This window comes from Natator depressus, chromosome 16 (genome assembly GCF_965152275.1).
Source record: "Natator depressus isolate rNatDep1 chromosome 16, rNatDep2.hap1, whole genome shotgun sequence".
Classification (NCBI taxonomy): Eukaryota; Metazoa; Chordata; order Testudines; family Cheloniidae; genus Natator; species Natator depressus.
This window is the reverse complement of record NC_134249.1, coordinates 23,866,758-23,882,823: the sequence shown is the minus strand read 5'-3', so window position 1 is coordinate 23,882,823 and position 16,066 is coordinate 23,866,758. Positions and strand designations below refer to the sequence as shown.

Below are 16,066 nucleotides of genomic sequence, written 5' to 3'. Positions count from 1 at the left end.
TGTTGTGGTAAATCTGAAAAACAGATATTATAAAAATCCTTTCCCACAAAGAAACTTATCATGAAAAACTTCACTAAAACCATAACTCTTAGCTGGAAACTGAAATCCTAACTCCCTGCTAGACTTCATACGGAGCAGCTAAGAAAATGAGCCAGCTTATAATCTTACTGACATGTCATCTAATAGTTTTTTTTTTGTTGTTTTTTTTTTGTTGTTGTTTTTACACAAAACACATTTTATTAGGTATCCACTCAATACAGCCTCATATGCAAACCAATTCCCAGTCCCACACAATACAGTATTTGCTAAAAGAATTCAACTCACTGATCTACAAAGTTAAGTTCAAAAAGATGTATTTATGGCCAGAATTACACTCCTTAAAAAAAAAAAAAAAAAAAAAGAGTAGGGTATCTGATACTTCAGGAAAGAAGTGACTAACTGGGAAAGGGTGGGGAAAATTTTTACATAGCCATGTGGTTTCTCAAACTTAGAGCCATGAGTCAACAGATTCAGACAATTTCAGACAAAGACAGGAAAAGGAGAAGTGAGTTCTAAAGTCAAGGGGCCTCACAGAGAATACTCTGCCAGCATCTTCCTCATTTTTATATTGAGGAGGTTCCAGTTTGAGCACCTTTGCTGATCTCAAACGTGATAGCACAGCATGGGGAGAGAGTACATAGAGCCCAGAATCTCAGGGCTTTATAATTATTTATATGCATTGTGGCAGCACCTAGAGATCCCAGCCCCACTGTGGTAGTCACTGTACAAACCTATAACAAAGAGATGATCCATGCCTCAAAGAGAAGCCAAGTCAAAAGTTGATCAGGAAACCAACTGGTAAGCCTGAGCCAAGGTACCTCTGTAATAAGCTCACAGCAATTCTGCACCAGCTTCACTTTAAAAAAAAATGTAGCCCCACTCTGTGGTAACAGCGTCAAGGTGAAAAAACACAGATGACATCAACAAGGTTTATATTATAAACAAATGCAGCCTCTTGGCGACAAATATCTGAAGGAAAGCTGCCCAGGCCATTTCTGCTGCTTGGTGATCTAGGAGCACTAACCTGGCCACTAGATACAATCTTGAACAACAAATAGTGGACACACACTCTAAATGGCAGATATTATCCTCACCACATCTTACTGTTGCTTCCCCCAAACAACTGACACCACCTCACTCTTATCCATTTGGAGTATCAGCCAGCTGACCCTCAATTGTGCCCCAATGTCAACCAACCACCAGGAAAGGCAAGTGATTGCTTTGTCTAGGTCAGAGGAGATTGGTGTCATCAGCATACTGAACCAGCCAGCTGAAACTTTTTATATATTTTACAGCAATACACTACACATACACATGCTGAGAGAGTGGGTATTGGGGTTTTTTGCAGGGTGGGGGTGTATTGTTTTATAAATGCAAATGAACTATACCCAACTTCCCTTCAACCTATACTTAGCTGGCCAATTTCTCACAGAAGTCAAGTGATACTGACAAATTCTCCTGTCACCCTCACAATGGGGGCCCTCAAAGTAAGGCTGAGACACACTGGCAGGATGCATTATGGGAAATCTTCACTGCTGCTCATGCCACATATGCTTCTCCTGTGGCTGGAGGACTCCAGTGTGCAGGGCTGCCAATCTGGCATTTGTCACCAGCACAGCATGCATATGAGATGTCATCGTTGTTTTAATGTAAAAATGTAAAATCCTACAGAACTGCAGATACTCTGACAGTTTTGCCCAGATATGACATCAGAGCAGGGGTGGAATATCACCTTGTTTTTCACTGGCTGCTATTACTGATGGAGCAAGTGGCGCTGAAGCAGTGAATACAGTCATTCTGAATTACCTGATCCGAAGATATAAAGTCCTCATTTCCTTTATTACCAATTTGACAGTTTTTAACGCCTAAGCAAACAAAATATAAAGGTTTTTGCAGAGACAGAATTATACTAAAGGCAACACTGCCGTGCGACTTACTTACAACACAGCCAATTCCAAAGGGCTGATTTTGTCTTTCAAAAAGTTACAGTACAATTCCATTAAGAAACAAGCCCTACAGTATGTTTTACCCAAAATATTATAAGAGTTGCTTTTCTCCATGAGAATGAATCACAGTTTTCCTCTGGGAGGAAAGGAAAGTGTAACTGGAACACTTGCTCCTTGGGGGACTTATTAGATCCTCAAAGAGTCGTTGCAGTTGCTGAAACCTGCTTTTGCCAGAAGAAGCTTCATCTTACAAATATATAACAGAAAAGCATAAAAGAGAGGAAAACCTAGAAGATTACACTTCAACATTCCCAGATAACTGAAGAAATACAGTTCAATATTGAAGTATTTAGCCTCTCTGGCCTTGTCTACACTATGCTTTTCTGAAAATTTCCTACCATTGTACTTCCACTACAGATAGCAACAGTGGATGCGCCAGTGTAGACAGGATACTGGCATCCACTGCTGTGTGACATGTTTCCTGCTTGTCCTTACTTCTCCCAAAGACACTCTGGGCAGGGTAAGATGACACAGCAGTAAAAAAGGCCAGCCAGCAGCTTGCCTACCACTAGGACTCCCACCAGGGCACCAGCACTGGTGAACAGCAAAGGTTGGAAATGTTAAGAAAAAGCTCTCTCTAGGCACAGTTTCTAACCCCCTCTTTTAATAAGCATATTGAAACCCTGTAGCGTTGGAAGGGGCTTTTACTTTAATTAAAAAGCACTATTTAATAACAGTCCAACAGAACATCTGTAGAAACAAACAACCCTTTCCTTTACAGAACTATTAAAATCCAAACACTCCCACAGATGAGCATGCGTCCACAAGATAACCTTAAGAGTTCTGACAAACATTTTTTTTAATTGTAGCTAAAAAGGATATAGAAGCATTATAAGACTTATCCTGATGAAGAGGGCGAGGGGAAGCATTTCCTATAACAAATACTGAATTCATCCATTTTCTGCTTTTAAGCTTTGTAATCAATGCATACATGGCAAAAGTTGAAATAGTTGTGACATGATTAATGGTCTTTTTCAAAGATTGTTGATATAATTGCTGCTGTTTTTCTTGCCCCTGCCTTTCCCCTTTTCCTGCTTTTGTGAGAGCAAAAACAGTTAATAAAAATCATCATAAAAGCCCCCCTTAAAGAACAAAGCAGAGACTAAAAGAAATCTCAACCAAGAAGTTACAAAATAAGCGACAGCTTTCCCTAATATTCCACGAACTAAAGCAAACACAGGTAGAGAACTGTACCAACTGTTTACTCTTGGATGGTAACATTCTTACAACTGACAAGATGTTATAAATTAAGTAGCTGACCTGTGAAGGAAGTAAGGAGTTCCAGTGAGTTAAAAATTTCCCTATACAAATGTGTAACACCCACGAAGAAGCACTTACTCTAAGTACAATGATTATGAAAACACAGAGAAAATATTTACCACAAAGCAGTGACTTTAGTATATACAGCCTGCTACACATGGCAGCACTGGTTCTTAGGGTACGTCTTCACTACCCGCCGGATCAGCGGGTAGTGATCGATCTATCGCATCCCATCTAGACGCGATAAATTGATCCCCGAACAGATGCCTGTACTCCACCTCGGCAGGAGGAGTAAGTGGAGTCAACGTGGGAGCCGCCACGGTCGACTTGCCGCGGTGAGGACAGCCAGGTAAGTCGAATTAAGATACTTCGACTTCAGTTACACAAATAGCGTAGTTGAAGTTGCATATCTTAGTTCGAACACGCCTAGTGTAGCCCAGGCCTTAGTGTAGTAATAGCTCAAAGCCACCATTTAGATTTTCCAAATTGATTAAAGCTGACCTGCAAGTGAAAAGACATAAGGCTGTTCATTTTCAGATTCTTGGTGTTGTATAAAAAAGCCTGAAAGATTGTTACAAATAACATTTCTGCTTCTCTTCTCCATTAGAAATTTAAGTCTCACTTCCCTTTGAAGAACTAGTGAAGTTATCACAACTCAAAAGAATGAAAGCAGAGCTACTGAGAGGGAAAGGAATTTTTAGTCAGACTGCTAAAAACATACACCCAAAAAAGTTTAACAACATTTTAGTCAAATTCCTGATAAACACGTGGGAGAAATAATGTAAACAACTCTATAGTTTCATCCCTTTAAGAGATCACAAAACACACACATCCTGAGATTCCCAGAGTCCTCCAGCAAAACCAGAGACTTGCTATTCTTGATCATTCTAAATAAAAAACAAGTAGTATATTATTATTATTTTTGGGTGGGAGGAAGTAGAAGGGAAAAAAACCTCTCAGAAGCTAAAAGAGGGCACAAAACCAATGTTCTATAAATCCTCTGCAGGGCACTTTTCCTCTTTGATGAACCATGCCAATTTTCTGTGATGTTACAATCCATTTTTTAGCTTAAATTCCAAAAAGGAATCACCAGTTGCAGAGTCTAGCCAGAGCACCCTCTCATCCTTCAATTTTAAGTTCCCACTATGGCTTCAAACTCAATGAAGAGTTACTCTCTGGTCACAAGGACGACAGTTGGCTCTATGGAAAGAGAGAAACTGGAACCTGAGTCATTCTACACCAGTTGAGCCAGGAGCAGGCTGCTGACTCAGAGGCAGGCAGCGACAGGCAGCAGCTATGGGTGAACTTGCTTGGGTTCTAGTCTACACATTTGCACACATACCAACTCTCCATGAAAATAATCCCAGCTATCTAGTTGTACACTTAGCTAGTCTACAAAGAAAGGAAGACTAGTCCTGAGTTCAAGAAACTCAGTTCTCCTGAGTGCTAGTCCAGTGCAGTTCTAAGTTCTGCCACAGATTTCCTGTTTGACTTTGGATAAATCAGTTAGGCTTCAGTTTAGGCTGAAACCAACACAACTACTGACATGCTTGAAATGAGGAGTGCATAAGACTTTGCCAGATCAGAGTTTGAGGCTATAAGCTCTTCAAGACAGAGACTGTGTCTTCATGCACCTTTGTACAGAACCAAATGCAAATGAGCTAGTGCAATGAAATAATATTCCTAACTCTTATTGATCCCCAGAGTAACAGAGGGCAAAGCACAATTTCTTCATGGCTCACTTCAGCAGCCGTCTCTAAAGAGGGCATAATAATGATGCCTTGCCTGGGTAAGGTATAGTGAGGATAAATTAAGTAACATCTGTAAATTGTTTGAGATACTTGGATGAAAGTAGACATATATGCCAAGTATTGTTTATTTTTTAAAGGTTTAAATAATAAACGTTACAATTTTCTTCATGTCATGACACTGGTGAACTTTAGTTCAAGTATCGGACAAATTTTCACAAATTTTCTATTGCGGGTAGTATTAATTCACAAATATTAAAACAACATATCAGATCGCTATAACATATGGTCTAAGGCTCAGTTAATGCAGTCCTGTGCATTAACTCAATTTTAAAAATACCAATATAAAATAATTTATCCATTTTTTAATCGTGAGCTCTCACATTCAATCTCAAATTGCTGAACAGAGCAAGAGATTCCATTAAAAAAATCATGACCATACTCAATTTTCATATCTGTTCCTCTTAAGTCTGCATTCTACTTGCTACTGCTCAGGTCATTGTTAATAAAGAAGGATTTGCTACACATTTCCCTGAGAATTCTCCAGGCTATCAGACCTTGTTGTATAAAACAACAAACAAAAAAAGAACATAGTATCATCTTCATTTGCGCAAAACACAGCCAAATCATAAGACATAATTCAATAAATGTTGCAAAAGCATGGAAAGAAAAAATATTAAACACATGCAGTAATAACGTCACTGTAGAGACACCAGTTGCATTTCAAATGAGAATTACTTTTTTTACACAGCTCTGGGCAATGTGTCAAAATAAATATTAAATAAAGTCATCCGTATTTCTAAATCTACTTTCTTAACAAAGATGTATTAAGTAATGCACTCTGCCTTGCAAGGTAGAAACATTTTACTTCCAAGCATATGGCAACAATTTTACAAAGTTTCTAGGTCTTACTCAGTATTTAACACATGATTTGACTAATATATTGAAGTAGTACAGACTGATTTGTACTAAAAAAATTGCAGACACTTTAAGGTTAATCAGAATGACAGTAACTCTTCAAAGTAGGCCCTTTTTATTTTAGTTCACCCAATATTTTGTCCTAGAAATGGTCTGTTGCCTGACTTAGCTAAATAAATAATAGCAAATATGAATTTAACTAAGATGCTTTCATTATATTACTGTTGGTTTTGCATGAAAACCTATTTGGAAACAAGCAGCAAAGGAGAAATTTTTCTCTCTCCCATCTGTGACAGGCAGCTGCTCACTGGCTGGAATCTGATGATGATACCAGACACTTAAAGTAGCACCAAACCAAAGTAAACATTGCATAAATAACTTTAAAAACGTCTGTCCCACTTAATAAAATACAATTTCTAACATAGCTGTGCTATGCCATGACAGTTCTAATTGCAAAGAGTGGGCTATATTAAATACTGTCCATTATTAGAAATTAAAAGGTCAGTTTTCATATTTTTAAAATATAAAATAGTTTATTTTGAATATTAAAAAATGTATTCAAAAACCAAAACTGAACCCCAGAGATTTCTCAGGCATGCAAAACTGTGGTACTATAGGTACAGATGTTTAACTACTCAGCACAGGTTAGAATGTAAAGTAATCTTAATTTGATCCAAAACAATTCACATGTAAAAATAAGCCAACATACAAAAAGAACAGTTCAGCCATGTAAAGATTTGTAGCTATACAAACTGCCATGTCTGAACCACAGTTAACATCAGGAAGGTGTTGGTTTAGTTTTCCTTTTAAAGAAATCTTGTCTTACAACTTTTAGAGTTATTTTGCCATGTATTCAAGTAGGATATTCATTCCCCATGTCCTACACTACAGAAGAATTAAGACAGAAGCTTCCTATTTAGTTATTTTTTATTATAAATGTTTTATTTAAGGCGCCTTTAAACAAATATTGATTTGCTCTATAATTTAAATGTAGGGATTAGAATCTGCCACAGTAGAGTTTTGCTTTAAGAGCAGTTTTTAATCTACATTCGTATTCAAGATTTCAAAAGATTATGTATTAATAAACTGTCTGGAACTTTATCATTTGGGCGACCACCACCTCTATTTCAATACATACTCCTCTCCTACCCCCAATAAAATACTTTGTTTTTCCCTGTCTCCACCATTAACGATATCAAAATACAACCTGAATCATAGAATTTAGAAATGGAAAAGACCTATTAGATCATTTCCAGCCCATGCCGCAGCCAGTGAACAACTGCTCCCTAAAGAAAATGCTCTAATGTCTTGTCTAGTCCAGGTCTGAACAACCCTGCAATAGTGATCTCACATCTTCCTTGAAGAGACCATTCCATAAACTACCACAATGTATTGTTAGTAATTCCTTGCTGATGTCCAACCTAAACATTCCCATGTTGGTTATTCCTCCATGCATCATCCCAATGGCTCGTTATTGCTCAAGGATTAAGGGGAGACAAACTTGCAAGCTTCCCAACACAGTTCTGGCTGAATACATATGGTGTGTAACAAAAAAGTCCCAGCAGACCCATATAGCTTTTGCAGCCTGAATGTTTCCTGAAGAAAGCTGGTGGCTTTTAAAGACAAGTGGTACATGAGCATCTACAAAACTTATTGTATTTTCATCTCACTATTTCTTAATTTGTTTTCATAACAGGGGTCTGTAATGGAACCTCTGAGAACTTTTTCTAGAACTTGTATAACAGTGTGGTGCAGAGAGGAGGGCACTGGACTGGAAGACAGCACACTGAGTTCCGTTCCCAGCACGTGTGACCTTGGACAGGTCCCCACCTCTCTTTGCTGTTGTCTCTCTAACTGTAAATTGGGGATGCTTACCCAGCCTTCTGAAGCACTTTTGAGATCTACTGAATATCAGTACTAAGTATTACTGTGCATTTGTACTATAAACTTTGCAAATAGAATGGCTGTATGGAGAGAACATGTTAAAGTTAATGGGACTAATTACAGGAGCAAAGACTATTGAAGACCTCTTAATCTTTTAAGGGCAACTTCTTAACATACCCTCCAAGGTAGCTTTCAGGTGAGACCTTAGAAACTTTTTTGTTCCACATGGACATTAAAGGGCTTGTCCACACATGGTGCACTGCTGAAACGTCTGTGAAGACACTCTATCCAAACGGGAAAGTCTCTTCCGCTGACATAGCACTTACATCGGTGTAATTTATGTCACGGGGGGGGGGGGGGGGGGGGGGCTTGATTCACTCCCCTGAGCTACATAAGCCATACCAACCTAAGCTGTAGTGTAGACATAGCCAAAGAATCCATGCACTTTATATATTAACTGAGCTTTGCACAGTTTAACAACATATAACCTTTTGAAATCTTGAATGGAAATGTAGATTCCACCCTTCATGCCAAAGATAAAATGATCCGGGTGTTCTTTGGATAAACATTATGCAAAATATGAAATACATAAATCTTTAGGGTTTGATTTTGCTGCACACAGAGACAGAAAGGAAACCTGAGGTTTACCCCTTATTGACTTTTTATTTAAATTTTAAATTAAGAATTTTATTAAAGCAGACATCAGCTTGCTAGATCACGCCCAAAGTACTTCTCTCTAAACACAGTGTCAGGAAGTTAAACTAATGGTTGACTGGATCTTAAAAAAATTCAGCTAATCTGGCAAACAGACAATACTGGTACTTGATTCTGACAAATCTAAATATTTGGAGTTCATTTATGCCATCAAACGTGGATAGTAGTGGATAGACACCCTGGGCATTCCCAAAAATGTTTCTTTAAGATTTCTTGCTACTGTCTTTAAATAAACTAGTCCCATAGGAACCTGTAATTTATGAAGTACCTGATTTATGCAGCAGACAGGTGAGTTTTTCAGAAGTCCTCCCCTTTAAGAACCCAAGGAGCAGAATGAAGTTACTTGCTGCCAGAATTAGCTGAAAGTGTCTCACAAGCAGACACACATGGTGTCCAGATGACTGGCAGCTACAAGCTGAAAGCTGCTAGTGACATCCACTTTACTCCCAAAATGATCCACATGCTAACAATTGTGCTCACAACTAACCTCACATTTAAACATCCATCCCACTTTAGAAATTTATATTGGCATGAAAGACTTATAAACAATACAGTTTATTACTATTAAATATACTTCCTATGTTTGAAAAAAAAACACCTTAGAACTTTATCTTCAAAGAGCTGTACAAGTACTTTTTATTTTTTAAACAAAACAACTCTTTTAGGTAGGTAAGCAAGTGCGGAATGATTTTCTTCCATATATACATGGGGAAAACAGACAAAGGTTGGTTAAATGATTTTCCAAGGCAAAAGGGGGAGTCTGTGTCAGAGATAGAACTGCACTTCAATAGTTAGTGGCTCCCAATTCTCTGCTCAGACCACACTATCATGCCTCTCTCTCTCTCTCTCTCTCTGAAGTACAATCAATGTACAAAAACTCAATTCTAAAGATGTTAAGAATATGTTAGGGTTCAGAGTAGCAGCCATGTTAGTCTGTATTCGCAAAAAGAAAAGGAGCTCACTTCATCGGATGCATTCCGATGGAGTGAGCTGTAGCTCACGAAAGCGTATGCTCAAATAAATTTGTTAGTCTCTAAGGTGCCACAAGTACTCCTTTTCTTTTTAAGAATATGTTAATACATGATTTTTATCTTGACCTTAACATGTTGAGTAACCTCCTAGTGATAAGCAACAATGCAAAAAGGAAAGTTTGTTTAAAAATTAAAAGCCAGCCTGTTTTCTGTAATGAACTTCCATTGATTTCTGATCTGGTAGAGATTAAACCAAGTTTCACAGCTGTCAGAGCCATGAACTGCCTCTTCCACATCATGCAAATCTATCAGCAGTAAATTAGAAAATGTTTAAATCACACAGTTATAAGACTAGCCTCGTTTCTGAGATGCTGTGTCCCCCAACTAAACACTGTTTCATTAAAGACTGTTTTGTTGCTCAGTATTAGATCTTACATTGATGTCCACAGTTCTGTAATTCATTGTTCAGCTTTTGCTTGTGTTTTCCTTGTGTAATGCAACTCCCTCATCCCTTCCAACATGCACACTGACAACTTTTCTTGCTTTAAATATAAATTGAAGATGTTTGTATTTTTCACTTCTTACCCTATTTACCCTGCTGACTGTTCTAATTTACATTGTTGAAGTCAATTTCTCAGTGCCTTGATGTGAAAGATATTTAGCACTTATGGCTCCCCCCATCTTCAAAGACCTGTATGCATACCACCTAATTAATCTTCACAGCACATCTTGGAGCTGAAATATTCACATTTTACAGAGGAGGAAACTGAGGTGGAGAGGTTGAAGGAAAAGTCGGAATCAGGAGGTTCTGGCTCTTAGTCCGGTGCTCAGAGTACTATATCATACTATGTAATTAATGTGAATAGACCACACAATGCAAGAAATATCTTCCATTTAAAGCCTTTCAAGACATCAATAATCTCTGAATAAAACCAAAAAGCACTTTGTTAGGTAAATCACAAAACAATTTTCAGATCATTTGCTACTGCTGCTCTTCCTCCTTCATGGGGAGCGATTAGAAAAGACAATTTAGGCCAAAAGTATTCAGTACAAAGTATAAATTTGCATCATACACCTGAACAGTGACTGTCAGGCAGGAGGGGGAAAGCAGGTGTTATAAACAAACTCAATTTCCAGAGCAGACATGGGCATACAGGTTTTGCATTGTTATTAATTTTGCCCACTTTTCACAGAACTAAACAAAACTGAAATTTCATAAACTTTAATGAGAACCTGAACAGCTCAGAACACTGTAACCAGAACTCACAACCAAGTTATTGTGACATTCTTCTCCTTAGTTGAATTATATTTCTTTCATGGAGATGGAGGAGGGATGACAGTGTTTTTGCATGTTAGTACCCATAACTGGGATTATTAAAACAGAGGAAAAAATGTTGATTTTGTACTAATGAGTTCCTCTTTGGGTTGTAAAAATCACTTGCGTTTTGAAATCTCACTTCTCATTGGAAATACTTCTCTTCCATTACAGTGAAGGCTTCCCCCATCCCCCATTATTTTTAAAATGTAAGCCATAGGAAATAGTACAGCAGCCCCAGCCTAAAACAAGTTCCTTTTAAAACAAACAAAAAAGAACTTGGTTCTCAGACAGAAAATCTACAGGAATAAAATTATTCTGACAATAAAAGTTTGACTCTGTGTCAAGAAATATGTCAAAATATCAACACGGTTTAAACGTCACATACATTAAATGTTTCCTTGTACTGCTTCCTAAAATATTAATGGAGACAAGTGGGAGGACAGGAAGAAGTTCATATGAGGAATTTGCATCACTGAACTTTCAATTGTCATAGTATTTCCTATCAGATTATTTATTCTGTGAAATACCGTAAAACTCTCATTGATAAAAATAAACAGACAGATGGAGTTGTTTAGAAAGCTGTTCATCATTCTAAAATAGTGCAAATCACACTTTGGATTGAAGAACATGTTAAAGAAAATGGCATTTCACTGTTCAGCCCAAACCAAATATTCCAACTACAGAGAGATTTTGTCTCTCCAAATGTACTAATTTTATTCCAGATATACTATACCATTTAAGAATAACAGAAAATAAAGCACTCTAAGACTAGTTAGACTCCTCTCCCTTAAAATGTTCAGCAGAATGTTAAAAAACAATAAACAGAAAAGTCCCCAAATGGAAAATGTCTGGAGGTAGAGAAGTTCTCAGACTAGAGTCCATAGACTAACCAGTGATTGCAGAGCTCTATCCATGGCACACGACCACAGAAGAGAAGGCAGTAGAGAAGGTAAGGGATTTTAGAGCAGTGGGTATCAACTTTTCGAGACTACTGTACCCCTTTCAAGTTTCTGATTTGTCTTGTGTACCCCCAAGTTTCACCTCACTTAAAAACTTACAAAATGAGACATAAAAATACAAAAGTCTCACCGCACACTATTACTGAAAAATTGCTTACTTTCTCATTACCACCATATAATTATAAAATAAATCAATTGAAATATAAATATTGTACTTACATTTCAGTGGATAGTATACAGAGCAGTATAAACAAATCAGTGTCTATGAAATTTTAGTTTGTACTGACTTCGCTAGCACTTTCTAAGTAGCCTGGTGTAAAACAAGGCAAATATCTGCGTTGATGTACCCCCTGGAAGACCTCTGCGTATCCCTGATTGAGAACCACTATTTTATAGGATAGTAGAGCACCTATTCCATGAGGTGATTTCTCTCTCCCAGATCAGAATAGAAATATATGGGAACCACTGGCTAAGGCATGTGTATCTGGCAGCACCACCATCTCGAATGTAAAAAAAAAAAAAAAAAAGTGCAACCTGACACCAACCCACATAAAACCACACAAACAGCCCTATTTTTAGAGTAAATTTTAACTTTGCTTAACTCCAGAAGCAATGTTGCCTACTAACACCTTTCCTAACAGCACTTATAGATCAACAAACCTCCAACAAAGAGGGGGAAATACTGCACTTTGGTGTCATTTCAACTTTTTCTCAGATTTGTCCAGATATGGGTTAGCCCCAAAATCAAGAGTTGCAGTAAACTGGGAAAGTCACATGGCCAAAGGGAGCCCTGGCACTATCACTCAACACTTCTCAAATTTCTTCAAAGATTACTTATCTCCTCCTCCTCTCTCTGCCTCTCATATTTACATTGTTTCTTTCCCCTACATTAAGACTGATGTCCACATGCTCCCAGTCCACTAGCACATTGCTCTGTGACACTATGATGCTATTCTTGACAGTGAGTTCTAGTCCAGGGGTTCTCAACCTTTCTACTTCCGAGGCCCCCTCAACATGCTATAAAAACTCCACGGCCCACCTGTGCCACAACAGCTGTTTTTCTGCATATAAAAGCCAGGGCCTGCATTAGGGGGTAGCAAACACGGCAGTTGCCTGGTGCCCCAAGCCACTGTGAAGCTACATTGCTCAGGCTTTGGCTTCAGCCCCAAGTGATGAGGTTCAGAGCTCTGGGCTTCAGACCCTGTGGTGGGGCTTCAGCTTTCCGCCCTGGGCCCCAGTGAGTCTAACACTGTCCCTATTTGGCGGACCCCCTGAAGCCTGCTCGTGGCCCCCTGGGGGCCCCAGACACCTGGTTGAGAACCACTGTCCAATCTAGTCTGTTATGGACTAGTCTCCCAGAGGAAGTGGTGGAAGCCCTATTTGCCTGGATCATTTAGAATGAACAAAGCACAAAAATATACATTAGGAAACAACCCTGCACTAGCTCTGTAGAGGGTGGGAAGAGATAATAGATCCTCATAGGACTTTTCCATGTCTAACTCTATGACTCTAGTCCTTTTCTCCTAATGATACCACAAACACCTGCCTGGATGCTACACAAAGACACCATCTAAGGAAACTAAGGAAGGCAAGTTTAGGGAGCGGGAAAGACTCCAGAACATTGTTCCTGAGCATTACACCCAAGTCAGTCACTAACCTGGTCACTAAATACATTCAAAAAGTGACAGAGTGGAGACAGGTGTCCCAAAAGGAGAGAGCAGCACATCCTGTTCTCCTGCGACATGGACCTTCCCCCGGCCCCTGCAGCACAGCAGCAAGTCCACGAGCCCTCCCCAAAGGCCCTGAGGCCAGTGGCCAGTCCACGTGCCCCCACCACAGGCCTTCCCCAGCCCCCTGCAGGCCAGCCCATGGGCCACGAGCCTTTGCCAGGCCCAGGCAGGACGGTGGCCAGCCCGCATGCCCGGTCCCCGGGGCTCAGTTCACCCACACACACACACACCCCCTCCCCCACCACACACACAGAGCACACCACCCCGCAACACACACACACACACACACACACAGAGCACACACGCACCCCCTCCCCCACCACACACACACACCCTCCCGCCCACCACCACACCACACCACACCGCCACGCACACACTTGTTGCCTCCCGGGAGGGCCCCGCCGCGGGCGGGCGGGCGGCTCAGGGTGACCCCGGCGGGCGCTGGGGTGCGCCCCGGGCGGCCCCTACCTGGGCTGGAGGCGCGGCGGCGAGTCCCGCAGCCCCGCTCCGAGTCCGCGGCGGCGAGTCCCGGACACAACTTCGCCGCGCGCTCCCGACGCCCCCACCCGGGCCCGCGCCTCTTGCTCGGCTCCCTCCCCCTGCGCGGGCGCGCGCAGCCCCGGCTGCCACGCAGGCCCTGCCGCCCGGGAGCGCGCCCCGGCCTGGCCCGGGCCCAGAGCTGGGGGCGGGGCGGGGCGGGGCGGGGCGCCCCCCCCCCGCCCACGGGGCCCCACCCGGGGCGGCTCTGCCCGCCCCAGCCCGCGGGCCCGGGCAGAGACCCCCTGGGCGCGAGGGGTCCGGCCCGAGGCGGGGGAGCATGGCGGCGCCGGGCCTGTTAAGGCTCCGCTCAGGGAGGGCCCAGGCCGCGGCAGGGCAAGGGCTGGGCCCCCGAGGGGCACGCGGGGGGACCAGGGGCTCGCGGGGGTGCAGTGGGAGGTACCCGGCCCCCCAGCTCTCTGCCTGGGCCCGGCTGGGAGGCAGGAAGCTGCCCCGGGGCTTCCTGGGCCATGCGCGCAAGGGAGAGCAGAGCCTGAGCCCTCAGCGTTTGTACAGCGCCTGACACAGCAGGACCCCAAACCCACCCGAGGCCTGTGGGTGCTACTGCCAGGGCTGTGCTGGAGTGGAACCAGGACTGCTTCTAGCTCGGGCCTGGCTGGCTGTTGGACTTCTCCAAGGGAGACTTAAATCCTGCCAGAATGGGCCTGACTACTGATATAAATAATAGAGAGAAATTTACCTGCAAGTTTGTTTAACTTCTGTTTTTAACTTGTGGGTTTTTCCACATCCTAAGATGAGTCATAGCAACAGCAAAACTGTACTGTGGAAAACAGAATTAGAAATGCCCTCCCACCACCATCACAGTCTCATCACCTTTACTCCCACGGAAAATTATGTTCTCAAATGCTTTATATGTCAGGAGACAATGCTCACGTCTTTTGCCCTCGAGACTGACAGGATGCACATATGTACCTAATCATTTTGTTAATTTATACCTTTGGTTTCCCCCTTGTGATCCAGATAAAATTCCCCTCCACCTCTGTGGTTAACATGAAATGAGCAGTGACAGTGAGAGAGTTAGAAATTAGTTCATGGTCTCTGTGTGTATATAATGTCTTCTGCAGTTTCCACGATATGCTATGCATCCGATGAAGTGAGCTGTAGCTCACGAAAGCTCATGCTCAAATAAACTGGTTAGTCTCTAAGGTGCCACAAGTACTCCTTTTCTTTTTACGAATACAGACTAACACGGCTGTTACTCTGAAAAGAGACAAAGTAATAGATTTAGAGTTTCTTTCCCTAACATTTACATTTTTCTTTTCCTATTGATGTATGTACATAATGTCCCGTCAAAAGACACTTAAGTGCCCCATCTTACAAGCACACATGCACTAAACATTAAGGACAATGTGAGTAGTTCCACTGAAGTCAACGGGACTAGTTTTTATAAAAATAACCCTTGAATAAGTGGGTAGAGGATTGGGGCCTTAGTCCAAGTCTAAAATTTAGGCTTTGCTATACATTTAATATGATTTTTCAAAACAAAAGGAACAAATATTTCCATTTAGTTTTTCTTTTTTTAAATAAAATACTATTTTGTAGAGAAGGGTAGATTTAAACATCCCTCTGCTCTGTTTTAAAACTAAATGTGATAGCCTTTTTTTTTACTAGTGAAAGAGAACCCAAAGGTGAAATTAACTAGAAATAGAAGTGAAATTAACCACTCTGATTTCATTGTTTTATGCTTCTCACCCAGCTTTGACAAACAGTTTATATGATGAAAAATACATTTGATTTGTAAAATTATGTTTTTGTAAACTAAAGTCTAGTCTACACTCAAAAAAGGTTTGCTGGTATAGCTACACAGGTATATTCTTACAAAAACCTTCCGAGGGCACAAGCATACAGCTTACACAGGCAAGAAAAGTGTTGTTAGTATAGCTTATACAAGTTTGATGAGCAAAATAAATTATACCAGCAAAAGCACTTTTCTGCCAAGATAACTTCAACTACACTAGGGC

The 16,066-nt window shown here is 41.0% G+C and overlaps 1 protein-coding gene across 3 annotated transcripts in view; it reads right to left on the bottom strand.

Moving 5' to 3' along the window:
* NEK6 (NIMA related kinase 6) overlaps positions 1-14,144 on the bottom strand; it is a 103,150-nt gene extending 89,006 nt beyond the window's left edge. For all 3 annotated transcript variants that reach the window (XM_074973436.1, XM_074973435.1, XM_074973432.1), the window contains exon 1: positions 14,016-14,144. The gene's annotated coding sequence lies outside the window, so the exon portion shown is untranslated. The remainder of the gene's footprint in view (positions 1-14,015) is intronic.
* Positions 14,145-16,066: the final 1,922 nt, after the last annotated feature.